Below are 12024 nucleotides of genomic sequence, written 5' to 3' on the forward strand. Positions count from 1 at the left end.
GGGATCCGCACCGTTGTCTCACCATGCTTGCCAATAATGTTTGAGGCATCCCCCGACCTGAGGCGTGGGAAGGTGTGGGGGGGCCCCTCTCCCTATCTCCTTCTGGGGAGACGGTTAGAACGGCCTCTCCTTGAGCCGGAACATTTAGGTCTACAGGAGGCCTGGGCTGGGGCACCGCTCCTGCGGGAGGGCCGTGGGGATTGATGCAAGGAAGGGGAGGCGGCCTCCTGCCTAGTCGGAGGCATGGGCGGGTAGGCCCCGTCCGCTGATGATCTCCTGTGTGAGGGCCGCCTTGTCGCCGGCTGCCTGGGCTCGGACGAACTTCAATTTTCCCACTCTTTCTAGCGTCTCTGCCACCGCCTGAAGGGTGAACACGGTCTCGCCCCAGACCGGGGCATTCCTCAGGAATTTAGCTTCCCGCTCAGGGAGTCTACGGGGAAGTCTGTTCAGCACTGTGTCCCTCCTCCTCAGAACCAAGTTCGCTGTCTGGGTAAGGGACTGGAAGGTGAGAAACTTCATCCCCGTCCCCCCCCCCCCCGAAACGGATCAGTTCTTGTAAGAGGGCCTGGTTCTCTGGGACCGATAGGTCGTGCGCCAGTTGAAATCCTGCTAGGGTGCATGCCCACCAGTCCAGCCATGAGGTCACGTTGACTATGTCCTGAGCGGTGTCCTCCATCATGGCGGCCTCTGCTTGAGAGAAAACCACTGGTGCATTAAGTCTCCGCTCATCTGTGTTGCCCTGGTTCAGGGTAGCGACGGCTTCTTCCATTGTGCGGGGCCCTGAGTGCCGCCCGTATGGCACATAAAATTTCTTTTGGGTCCTCAGTCCCGGTAGGAGCTTGAAGGAACCCTGGGCTCTCAGGGAGTTCTTAGGGCCCGACACAAACTGATCAACGTGCTCCATCCCCAGGGCAACGTCAAGTGCTAAGGTCAGGGATGGCTTCTGTTGTACAGGATTGTCAACCATCCTGCCCAGACATAACAGCCAAGCTTGTTCCGAAGACGGCTGTGGTTCGTCCAGCCTATGGTGGTGGCGAATGAGGGGCAGAATTTTTCTGTACGAAGGCTCCTCGTCCGGGGAGCACTCGCCGGTGTCTAGCAACTCCTCCACTACTTGCACCTCCGTGTCGGAAGCATCTTCGAAGACGGAGGGATCCGTGGGCGCGGAGATATCCCTTCCCTCTTGATGGGTTGGTGGAGCGGCTGTCTCCGTCACCGCTGGAGCCGCCAGGGTGGGGGTAGCCGTCATGGGTCTACCTCCTCCAGAGGAGAACCGAATGGAGCTGCTTGAAGGTCGCGATAGCGGCAGGTTCCGTAACTTGGACGGAGCTGGTGCGACGAAGCGGCTGGGGTCCGAGCTGCTGGGAGCGGATGGAGCCTATGATTTGCCAGGCAAGGGAAAGTGTGCCAATGACTGCACCCGACAGGCGGGCGGAGCCAAAGAGACACTGGGCAAGGTCGCGGAAGCGGCTCCAGCGGCCACCGAGGCAGGCACTGGTGCGGCAGCCGTCCTGCTCGACCCGCGAGGGTGAAAAGCCACTCTTACAAACCTCCCTATCGGGAACTCTTCTTCTTACTCCTTCTCCTCAGGGACTTCGCCTTCTTCCTCGCCGGGCTTGCATGGGAGCTAGCCCTCCTTCTTCTGGACCTCTTCCTCTTCTTCCTGGTGTCCCGGTCGCTGGAGTCCTCCTCCGACGAAAAGTTGGAGGTCGAGGAGCTGTCCAAGGAGGAAGATGAGGAGGAGGAGCTGTCGGAATCTTCTGTCTCTACCACAAGCCTTCTAGGGGCCCTCGGTCTGGATATCGGGGTCATGGGCTCCATAAAGTCTGGAGGAAGCGTTGCTGAGGGCGCCGGGGGCGTGCGAATAGCGGCTCGAGAGGCAAGCCAGCCCTCAAACTCATCTTCCTGCCGCATGGGGGACCTGAAGGGCATCCTAGGCGCTGTCCAAACAATGGAGTCGGGGTCCGAAGAACACGTGGTCCTCCTTTCTTTGTCCCGACCGCCCCCGGAACCTGCTGAACCTGAAAAACACTGCCACGATGGGGGGGTAGGAGCTGTTTCGGGCTTCCCCCACACCGGGCCTTCACTTGAGATGGGTCCTGCGGGCACCAGGACTTCGTCCACAACACATACTTCCGCCACACTAGCAGACCCCCACCCGTCTGCGTAGGCCCCACATTAACAGAATCCCTGATATCAGACTCATGGGGACCGGCAATAGGCTGTTTCCCCGCAACGGACTTACCTCGTCCCCTACTCTGGGTAGGGCAAGGTGAAGGAGAACCTCTCTCTCCGAAGGTGCTGAGGGCGACGTCAACGGCGAGATGAGACCCGCCTTCTTGGGAGATCATTTGGGCGCCTTTTTCTTCTTAGTGGCAAACAGGGTCCACTGAAGCTCTGGCCAGGACTCGCACTCCGGGCACGTGGAGGAAGGGGAGCACTTATTTCCTCGACACGAGGCGCACAGCGTGTGCGGGTTGACATCTGGCCTGGAAAACCAGGCCCCTCAAGGCTTACCAGCTTGGGGCCCGGGACGACGCTGGGATTCCATAATAAGGAAACGCGGACACAAAAGCAACACAAGAACACAAGGGAAAGGGTAAAGAACACAAAGGGAACACGGGGTGCACAAGGGATGAGGAACACAAAGTAACACGTGGTACATAAGGTGGATCGGACGGGATAAGTGAGAGAGAGAGCGGCGAGATGATATCTACGCTGCGACCAGACGCTTACTGACGACTCAGACCTAGCAGCGCTGCCTCGCGCGCTGACCCCGGGTCGCCCCGGGGCGAGTATCCTTCCGCCCTAGAGCGCCCCAACAAGGTAACGGAGAGAGGGGGGGGGGAACTACGCAAAATTCTTGGTCAGTTAATGAGGAGATCCCAGATCCTCCTAAGAAAGTAGTTTGAGGTAAGTACTCCGTGTTGGAACAAAGAATATTTCATTAAGGACAAGTAATGTAATAGCTACTATACTGTATCTAAATTATTTTCTCCCTACAATACCCACAGAGATATATACTTAATGCCCTATAAAACCAAATATAAATACATTTAAAATCACCCCATTTTCTTTGATCCAAAAGTCTCTCGCACAGCAAAATAAAACTTCTCCGCAAAAATTACATTTGAACCCTATCATATACCATCCTGAAACATGTTTTTTTTTTTCAACTGATTCAAGTTCAGGCACTTTTTTTTAATAACCCCTTCCAGATAGTGTTCCTCTCGTTAGACTCGACTTTTGAAGTTTGACTCGGGACTGAGAAGACATAAGACTCGCTAATTGATGGACAGGAAGTTCCCCTAGAACTGAACTGATTTGTTATTTTTCTCCCTAGAGGTATCAGTCTGTTCTAGATGAGAGCAAAGAAGATGGCTGTTGGTCTAGAGCAGTGGTTCTCAAACTTTTTCATGAGCGACCCTATTTGAAACATTTCATTCCTTCGCGACCCAGAGTAAAGTGAAGATAAAGAAAACATGCAATGATATATACACTTTATTTTGGGAAAAAAATAATGTGTACAGCTTTTCATTCACAAAACTAAACTAGTGGGATTTATGGCACTGCTTTTCCTTTTCACAAAACTAAACGAACAGGATTCATGGCACTGCTTTTCGTTCCCAAAACTATATTAATAGAATCTATGGCACTGCTTTTAATTCACAGGGAGGAGGGAGGTGGGGGGAAGATGAACATACATAACAAAAGTAATTTGGTGTTAAAGAAGAATAATTCAATTAAGCAACTGAAATACACTGAAACACTGAAAGCATGATAATGTTCCTGTGTCCCTGCGACCCATCAAAATTGATCTCGCGACCCAACTTTGGGTCGCGACCCATAGTTTGAGAACCACTGGTCTAGAGGAACTGTGTGGATAGATACTCCGTCCACGACACCCACCACAAAGAACTTACCACTTCGCCTGATACACTGAAGCAGATTACTCATGGAGCTATCCTGCCGTGTGCTTCGCATCTGGCTTCGAAAAGCCTCTCTTTGCAAGAAGCTGCTGGATGATCTCCAGATGCGAGGTCGTAGCAATAGTATCACTCAATGGGAAATCTTCACGGGTGGTCGGGAAGTGGAGGGAGCTCCCTCAGGGCCTCTGTGAGCAGTTGTACAAGATCTGGGAATCATTCTGCATGTTGCCGAAGCAAAGCTATGATCATCGCTCGATCTTGCAATGCCCTAAACTTATCTGATAGCCTCCTTACTGGGCAGAAGGGGAAGAACGCATAGATACCCTTTCTGTCCCGTGATGTTGAAAAGTGTCCTGCCTGGACGCACGGGCGTTTTTCCTTTCAAAGCAACGACGTACACCATTATCTGCAAAAGAATATTTCATTAAGTACAAATTATGTAATAGCTACTATACTGTATCTAAATTATATTCTTAATACTGTACCCACAGATACATATCAATGAGGCCCTATAAATATGATAAATTCGTAGATGATTTGTATTTTTCCTAACTATACAAACCTTAGCTATTTATTAGGGGTTATACAGTAGGGTCCCGAATTAAGCGTGTTCGAATTACACGATTCCCCTTTTCCACGATCGCTATTTTTCAAAAATAAATTTTCTGTATCCACGAGGCTGTTCAAAGTTCGCGAGTCAAGCACTACAAAATGTATCAAATCTATAGTCTTTTTAAGTATATTGGTAGCCCTAAATACGGTGATTTATAATAAATGTTACAAAACAATATTAACATTACATTTCATTAACATAATTTCATGATGAATAGCCTATTTAAGGATAAAATTCCACAACAATGAAATCAACTGTTAACTGTGCGAGTCCAGCTGACAAAATGTAAACAGAAATGTGGTTACGTTCTCGGCAATCTTTATCTTTCTCCAACCTTACGATAATTGTAATGGTAGTGTTAATGATGGTATATTAAAGCATTATTTTTGTTTAGTACAGTATATTTAAAAGCCTTATTTTTCCCTCTGGGCGTTCAAGGTTTTCACGAGTAGACTGGGTTCGTTTATCGGCAGTGAATAGCCTAAACTTCGGTAACGAGTCGTCAATATTTTGTCATATTTTAAACAGTATACATTTGATTTGCAAACATTGGTTTTGTAGAGTAGACGGTAAAATAAAATCTAGAGAGAGAGAGAGAGAGAGAGAGAGAGAGAGAGAGAGAGAGTCTCTCTCTCTCTCTCTCTCTCTCTCTCTCTCTCTCTCTCTCTCTCTCTCTCTCTCTAGATTTTATTTTACCGTCTACTCTACAAAACCAATGTTTGCAAATCAAATGTATACTGTTTAAAATATGACAAAATATTGACGACTCGTTACCGAAGTTTAGGCTATTCACTGCCGATAAACGATAACAAACCCTTTAATGCAAACTAACTGTATCCTTTGATATTCCTCTATATTTATCACGAATTCCTTCTATACCTCCTCAGACACTCTTATTTCAAATATCTAAATTATTCTTATCACAACTAACATCATCTAGTCATTTTCATTCCATTATATCTATTATTCCTCTGAATCTTATTCCCTTTCCTTATTCTGTTTATTCGATGGGATTCGTTTTTCCCTTTACCGTCTTTCAGAATCTATTTTTAGAAACTGCCAACCAACTCCCCCCCCCCCCCCCCGTCTCCTACCTTCTCCCCTGCGAGTCCACCCAGCCTATCTCATCACTGAGCACTCCCCCCACCTTCATCCTCCCCTGTTCTAGGTCTGTAACCTTCTGCGTCATAATCTCTCTCTCTCTCTCTCTCTCTCTCTCTCTCTCTCTCTCTCTCTCTCTCTCTCTCGTTATACAATACTTACAAATAGATGAAGAAACCAAAATCGGTTTTCTTGAAGTGTCAATTAAATACAAAACGAAAAAATTATACCGTGTATACATCCATTTCAATCATAGCTTAAAATACGGTAACCGATTTCGTCCGCAAACCACTATTTTTTAGGAAACACCATTCTATTCCAGAAAATTTTTACTCTTTAAATGTCAATTGCGCTATAATAAAACATGTACTTATGTTGTAAAATTTCGGGTGTGTTTTAAAAATCGAGTATTGCTAACTTATTTTTGTTTTACTTTTGGCTGTGATCACATCAGCTGATGTCTAGCTTCCGCGCGAATACAATAACAAAGAATTGTTTACACCATTTCTTAACTTATTCAAACCATCTATACAGTTAATATTACATAAACACCAATGTGTTATAACCTATCATATTTATTGTTTAGTACTTTAAAACCATCTCTCTCTCTCTCTCTCTCTCTCTCTCTCTCTCTCTCATCGAACGTTATAGCGGTAACCTAATTGTTCGGTGACTTTAAAAATAGGCCTAGTACTTTCTTCTTTATCTTTTTTGCATATGGATCCATAATTGAGGTGGGTACAAGTTGACTTATAACTGAAGTTAGGAAAAGTATTTTGGATATGGAAAGGACAATTATCTTTCGTAACAGTTTAGAATTATCGTAAGTTATCACTCTGTCATTAGCGGCAGTTTGCTATTGTGGATTAAACGCATAAGGAAAAAAAATTTCCAGCTTTGCTACGAATTTAGGAATTTATATGGATACGGTAAGTAAAATATTTGTAATAACATAATGTTTACTAAATGTTTGTAATATCATTAGTTATGACTTAGATCATGTGTGTTTAATGCATTCGTTTGTTTATTATGATCGAAGATGGAGCGTAAACAAATGGAAGGTTTCCGTTTCAGACGGCATCATAAAGAAAAACATTTCATAAATGGCATTCATTTCATTTATTTGAAAGTTCTAATAAAAATAATTAGAACATTGGTAATAACAAATTCAACATATAATCTATACTTGGTAAAATTGCTGTCAATTCTAAAACACAGATGTATAAATGCGTCTGTTTCTTCGTTGTGATCAGAGTTAAACGTAAACAAAACATTGGTTGTCGTTTTCTATTCTGCTTTTTAGCGTGTTTAGGAAACGCATGATATAAAATCGCCTTTATTTTGATAATTCTGGATTTTCAATCATACAAGCTAGTCTATAGAGTGATGGTTTTGCTATTCACCAGTTGTATTATACAATAGATATGACAAACATTAAAATTTGTCTGTATTTTGGGTTGTGTTGTAACGGGAAATATATGGTGTTTACACCTATCCTGGTTATAATTTTAACCATTTTTCAAGTTATTAGAACTTTAAAGTATATTAAATGTTTTATTTATTTACAAAAACAATTTGATATTATAAAGAAATACAGTATAGTACAAAGAAAGTATTGGAAATGGGTAGTAAACACATTTGAATAGGCAAATTGCTGGTTGCCATGGCCACAATGGAATTATTTCTGTTAGTTGTGTGTTTCGAAATTCGCGATTTTCCATTTACACGAGGTCATTAATCGACCAAATTCTCGCATAATTCGGGACCCTACTGTACTTTCAGCGGAGCTGAAATGACGAGCCATTAGAATTTTGCGAGGGTTAACTACCCACACCGCTAGTTAGCGGGGTGGTAGGAGGGTAGCTTCCTACCACTCCCGTTCATACACCTGTGATTTAGCCCACTTTCCTTGGAGGTAGGACTTCAAGGGGGATAGGGCTGGCGGGCAAGCTTGTATAAATAGCTAAGGTTTGTAGAGTTAGGAAAAATACATATTATCTACGAATATGTCATTTGTTCCGTAACTGGAATACAAACCAAGCTCTATATTAGGGGTGACTCACCCATTAGGAAGGGTGGACGTCCCTGCCAATCTGGCTTTTGGTTCTACCCGGGGGCTCCTTATCTGAGTATGTTAGTACTCAAAAATAAGGAGTGCCCTGCCCTCGCTAAAACCTTGTTATGCAAGGTCCGCGGCCTACGCAAGCTGTGTGTTGAGACTTGCAGAAGTGCGACTATCTAGGTAAAGTTATTCAGAGTCAATTGTAGGAAAAACCTGATGTAACCAAGAATTTCCCAATACCACCTCACCAGGGTATGTGGACGCAACAGTATTAGCTTAATACTAGGTACACAAGGGAGCATGGTTTACCTGCAGTGGTTTGAGGTCAGCTTATGCAGAGAACCCAGGATGCTGCTTTCCCCATGAGAGGGGAGGACGAAGAAAAGAATAAGAGCCAGTCAAATCTTTTCATTCACGCAGACTAAAACCGGGTAACAGTGCCCTCAACCTTCTGCTACTTGTCCAATAAGGAGCTTGAGGTATACAACCAGCTGTTGTGCAGCCACCACAGGACCAATAGAGATCGTATCGAGTTCCTGTGGGTCACGTCTTGCAGGTAGTGGGCTGTGAAGGTGTTCTGACGCTTCCACACCCCAGCTGGCAGGACCTGCGTCGGTGAATAATTTTTCTTGAAGGCCAGGGACGTAGCTATGCCCTTGACATCATGCGATCTAGGGCGACGTGACGGAGAAGGGTCAGGATTCAAGGCTAGGTGTATTACCTTGCGAATCCAGGCTGAGATGGTATTCCTGGTGACCCTTCTCTTCGTTTTCCTAGTGCTCACGAACAAGGCTTGCACCTGGGGACGAACTGCAGCTGTTCTTTTAAGATACAACCTCAGACTCCTTACTGGGCACAGTAGGAGATGGTCTGGGTCATCTGTTACAGAACGAAGACTCGAAACCTGGAAAGAGTCGAACCGAGGGTCCGGCACTCCCAGATTCTGAGTCTTGGCAACAAACTCAGGGACGAATCTGAACGTTACCTCCCCCCATCCCCTTGAATGGGCGACGTCGTATGAGAGACCATGTAATTCGCTGACTCGCTTGGTCAAAGCCAAAGCTTGCAGGAACACCGTCTTCCAAGTAAGGTGGCAATCTGAAGCCTGGCGTAATGGTTCGTAGGGAGGTCTCTTTAGAGACCTGAGAACTCGAACCACGTTCCATGGAGGTGGTCTCACTTCTGACTGAAGGCAGGTAAGTTCATAACTTCGTATGAGTAAAGAAAGTTCCCGCGAGGAAGAAATGTCCACTCCTTTGAGCCTGAAGGCAAGACTTAAGGCTGAGCGATAGCCTTTCACTGCCGAGACTGAAAGGCGCATTTTCTCCCGCAAATACACGAGGAACTCTGCTATTGCTGGAATAGTGGCATCGAGTGGAGAGATACCCCTTCCACGACACCAACCACAGAAAACTCGCCACTTCGCCTGGTAGACTCCTGTGGATGACCTGCGCAGGTGGCCAGACATCCTGTTTTGCTATGGATTTTCCCTTAACGAACTCACAAAGGCGATTTTAAAAGAAATCGTTTGAGCTCGCAACTCCACATACCCCAACGCCACTAACGGACTCGTTACGGCGCAAATCATTTTGCATTCTGGCGTTTCCAAAAGCAGTTTTGCCACGGTAATTAGCTACTACTCAGTTGCTTGGAATTCCTACTCCGTTAGCGGACTAAATACGGCTCACTACTGAGTTTCGGAGTGTGAGGTCAGATGACAGATTCAGATGTCGACAGTACCTCGCCCCTCAGTGTGTGTGTGAGCGGGGTAGCCGGCTACCTCCCCTACCTGCTGCAAAGTAGCAGCGGGGGAGTTACCCCTCTCTAAACGTCTTATGGCTAGTCTTCCAGTTTCGTTGAAAGTATTTCCCTAATAAAGAGCGAGAGGGTTTGCATTTAGCGTCAGAACAAAGATGATTTGATCCTACCCTCAACACAATAGCCTATACAGTACAGTACCTCAAAGTAACCTATAAGGTTACTTGTTTTTCTAGACAATAACACATTTCCATTTGTGAAAAGAAAACCACTTTCCAGATAATCAAAAACTAAAAGCAACTTACTTATAAAGGATTTCCATCCAGTACAAATAGCTGTGATGATTTATGAGTTCCCAAGGGAACTTTAAAGAAAGATCTGGCTATTTCCATCACATCGGCGTCATGATTAAAAGCCACTTTCATCTTGGGGTGACAGCAACCTTACCTGGAATATTGCTCAATTAAAATAAATCAATATAAAACAAACCCTTTCTTTAATAGTGTCACTTGAACAATTCAAAAATTTGATCTAACTTCAGAGAAATTCATTGCTAGGCACCAAGACTTCATTCGAAAGTTATATAGTACATAAAATATATAAATAATTCCATTATGTTATAAAATAATCATTAGGCTATCATGCTGTTATCCACTTACAAAATATTTGTACGACCTTAGTGACTATTCTTAACAAAACCGACATAGCTTCAGTCGGGATAGAGCTACCTGCTTCAACCTGTAAGGTACTGAACAGCTTTGAGATGCAAACACAGTTGTCAAAACATAGCTTATGTTTTTGTTTATCACACTCCTATACTTAAATTTTCTCATTATGCTACGTATAATACCATTATACCATTATCAGAGATAAGTATGTACTGTGTTTTCTAATTTCATAATTAGAACTGTTTTTTTTTGTAATCATAACTTCTTGTTTCAGAGCTCGTCGCAAGGTCACGTATATCGGCATAACATGTCAAATTTGAAAGCAATTTGTATTTTTCCTAATGATACAAACCTTTAGTTATTTATACGGGGATATTACTTTATGCGAAGCTGAAAGAAAACGAATTTTGAAGTAAGAAAAATCTATTTTTGGGTGAGATAGACATGTTGTCCTGATGGAAGGTCCTCCCGGCAGCTTCCTACTGTATAATATTTCTGCGAGTGATATTACAAGAGAATTACCGTCAGGTATCACGGGGTTCTAACACCCGGAATGACTATCGGAAGATATTGTGTATAATCAGGGACGTATCCGTAGATAACCATAGATATCTGTACCCCTAACAGACTTACCACAGTTTAGGAATCTAAGAAGGATAGGTGAGGAGACTTTTAACGTGGGTTAAGCACCCATCCGCTAATTAGCGGGGTGAGGTGGGAGTAGTAGCCACCCTGCTCACTAACACACCTGAGCTATTAACCTAATTTGCTAGGAAGTAGGACTTCAAGAGGGACAGGTACTGGCGGGCCAATTTATATAAATAGCTAAAGGTTTGTGTCGTTAGGAAAAACACAAATTACTTCCAAATTTGTCATTTGTTCCGTCACTAAATAACAAACCAAAGCTATCTATATGGGATGACTTACCCTTGAGAAAGGTGGAAGTCTGTGCCAATTGGCTTCTTGGCTTTGACCCAGGGTTTTCCCCTTTATGTGTTCTGCACATAATTGGCGGAAACCCTACACCTCACTAAAACCGTACTATGCATGGTCTGTGGCCTACACAAGCTGTGTGCTCGTGATACTAGCAATGAGACTGTCTTGCTAAGAGTTCTTCCGAGCCCTTGGAATCTCCAGAGGTTACCAAGACATTACCTAATACCCCATCGTTAGGGTATGGGGACGCAACAAGTATTGAAACAATGAGAGGTTACACTAGGGAAAATGGTTTACCTGCAGATAGTTGAGGTCAGCTTTGCAGAGGATCCTGGGTGCTGATGCCCCAAGAGAGGGAAAGATCAAGAAAAGAAAGAGCCAGTCATTCTTAAACATTCATCCCAGACTAATCCCATATAACCTTCGCCTTCAAACCCTCTGCTGATTATCCATTAAGGAGCATAAGGTGTTTAATCCACTTGTAGTGCAGCCACCACGGGACCATGTTCCTGTGTGTGGAATAATGAGTTAGGACAGGTCAAATCTGGCGGGCAAGCGGCATGTGCGCCACCTATGGGTACAAAAGGTAAACAGGGAAATAAACAGATTCACGAGGGAAGTCTCAGCTACCGGAACTGTTATACTACAATAATCTTGGGAATATTATCTTGATCTATTTGTAAGTAAAGTATAAGACGGTGCATCATTATCATGAGCCCAGAGGGGGCATTATGTTTTATTTATATTGCGGGCTACATAGCAGTCAGATGAGATTCACACCTTTGGATAGGCCAATCAGGGGTGCATTTTACAGTTCTCCCAATGAGTAATTTTATGCAGGTCTGGTAGTAAATATAAGCACGCATCACAGTGTACATACATAGATTAATATATATGACAGTGCATATCCCATATCCATGCAGGCCACAGGAAGGTCATATCCATATGTATAGATAT

General features: G+C 44.5%; 1 long non-coding RNA gene across 4 annotated transcripts in view; it reads right to left on the reverse strand.

Moving 5' to 3' along the window:
• LOC137637531 (uncharacterized) overlaps positions 1-12024 on the reverse strand; it is a 44294-nt gene that overhangs the window by 14875 nt on the left and 17395 nt on the right. For all 4 annotated transcript variants that reach the window (XR_011043690.1, XR_011043687.1, XR_011043689.1 and 1 more), the window contains exons 4-5: positions 9769-9910; positions 3924-4335 (exon numbers count right to left, since the gene is read on the reverse strand). This is a non-coding gene — a long non-coding RNA (uncharacterized lncRNA). The remainder of the gene's footprint in view (positions 1-3923; positions 4336-9768; positions 9911-12024) is intronic.

This window comes from Palaemon carinicauda, unplaced genomic scaffold, assembly GCF_036898095.1.
Source record: "Palaemon carinicauda isolate YSFRI2023 unplaced genomic scaffold, ASM3689809v2 scaffold817, whole genome shotgun sequence".
Taxonomy (NCBI): domain Eukaryota; kingdom Metazoa; phylum Arthropoda; class Malacostraca; order Decapoda; family Palaemonidae; genus Palaemon; species Palaemon carinicauda.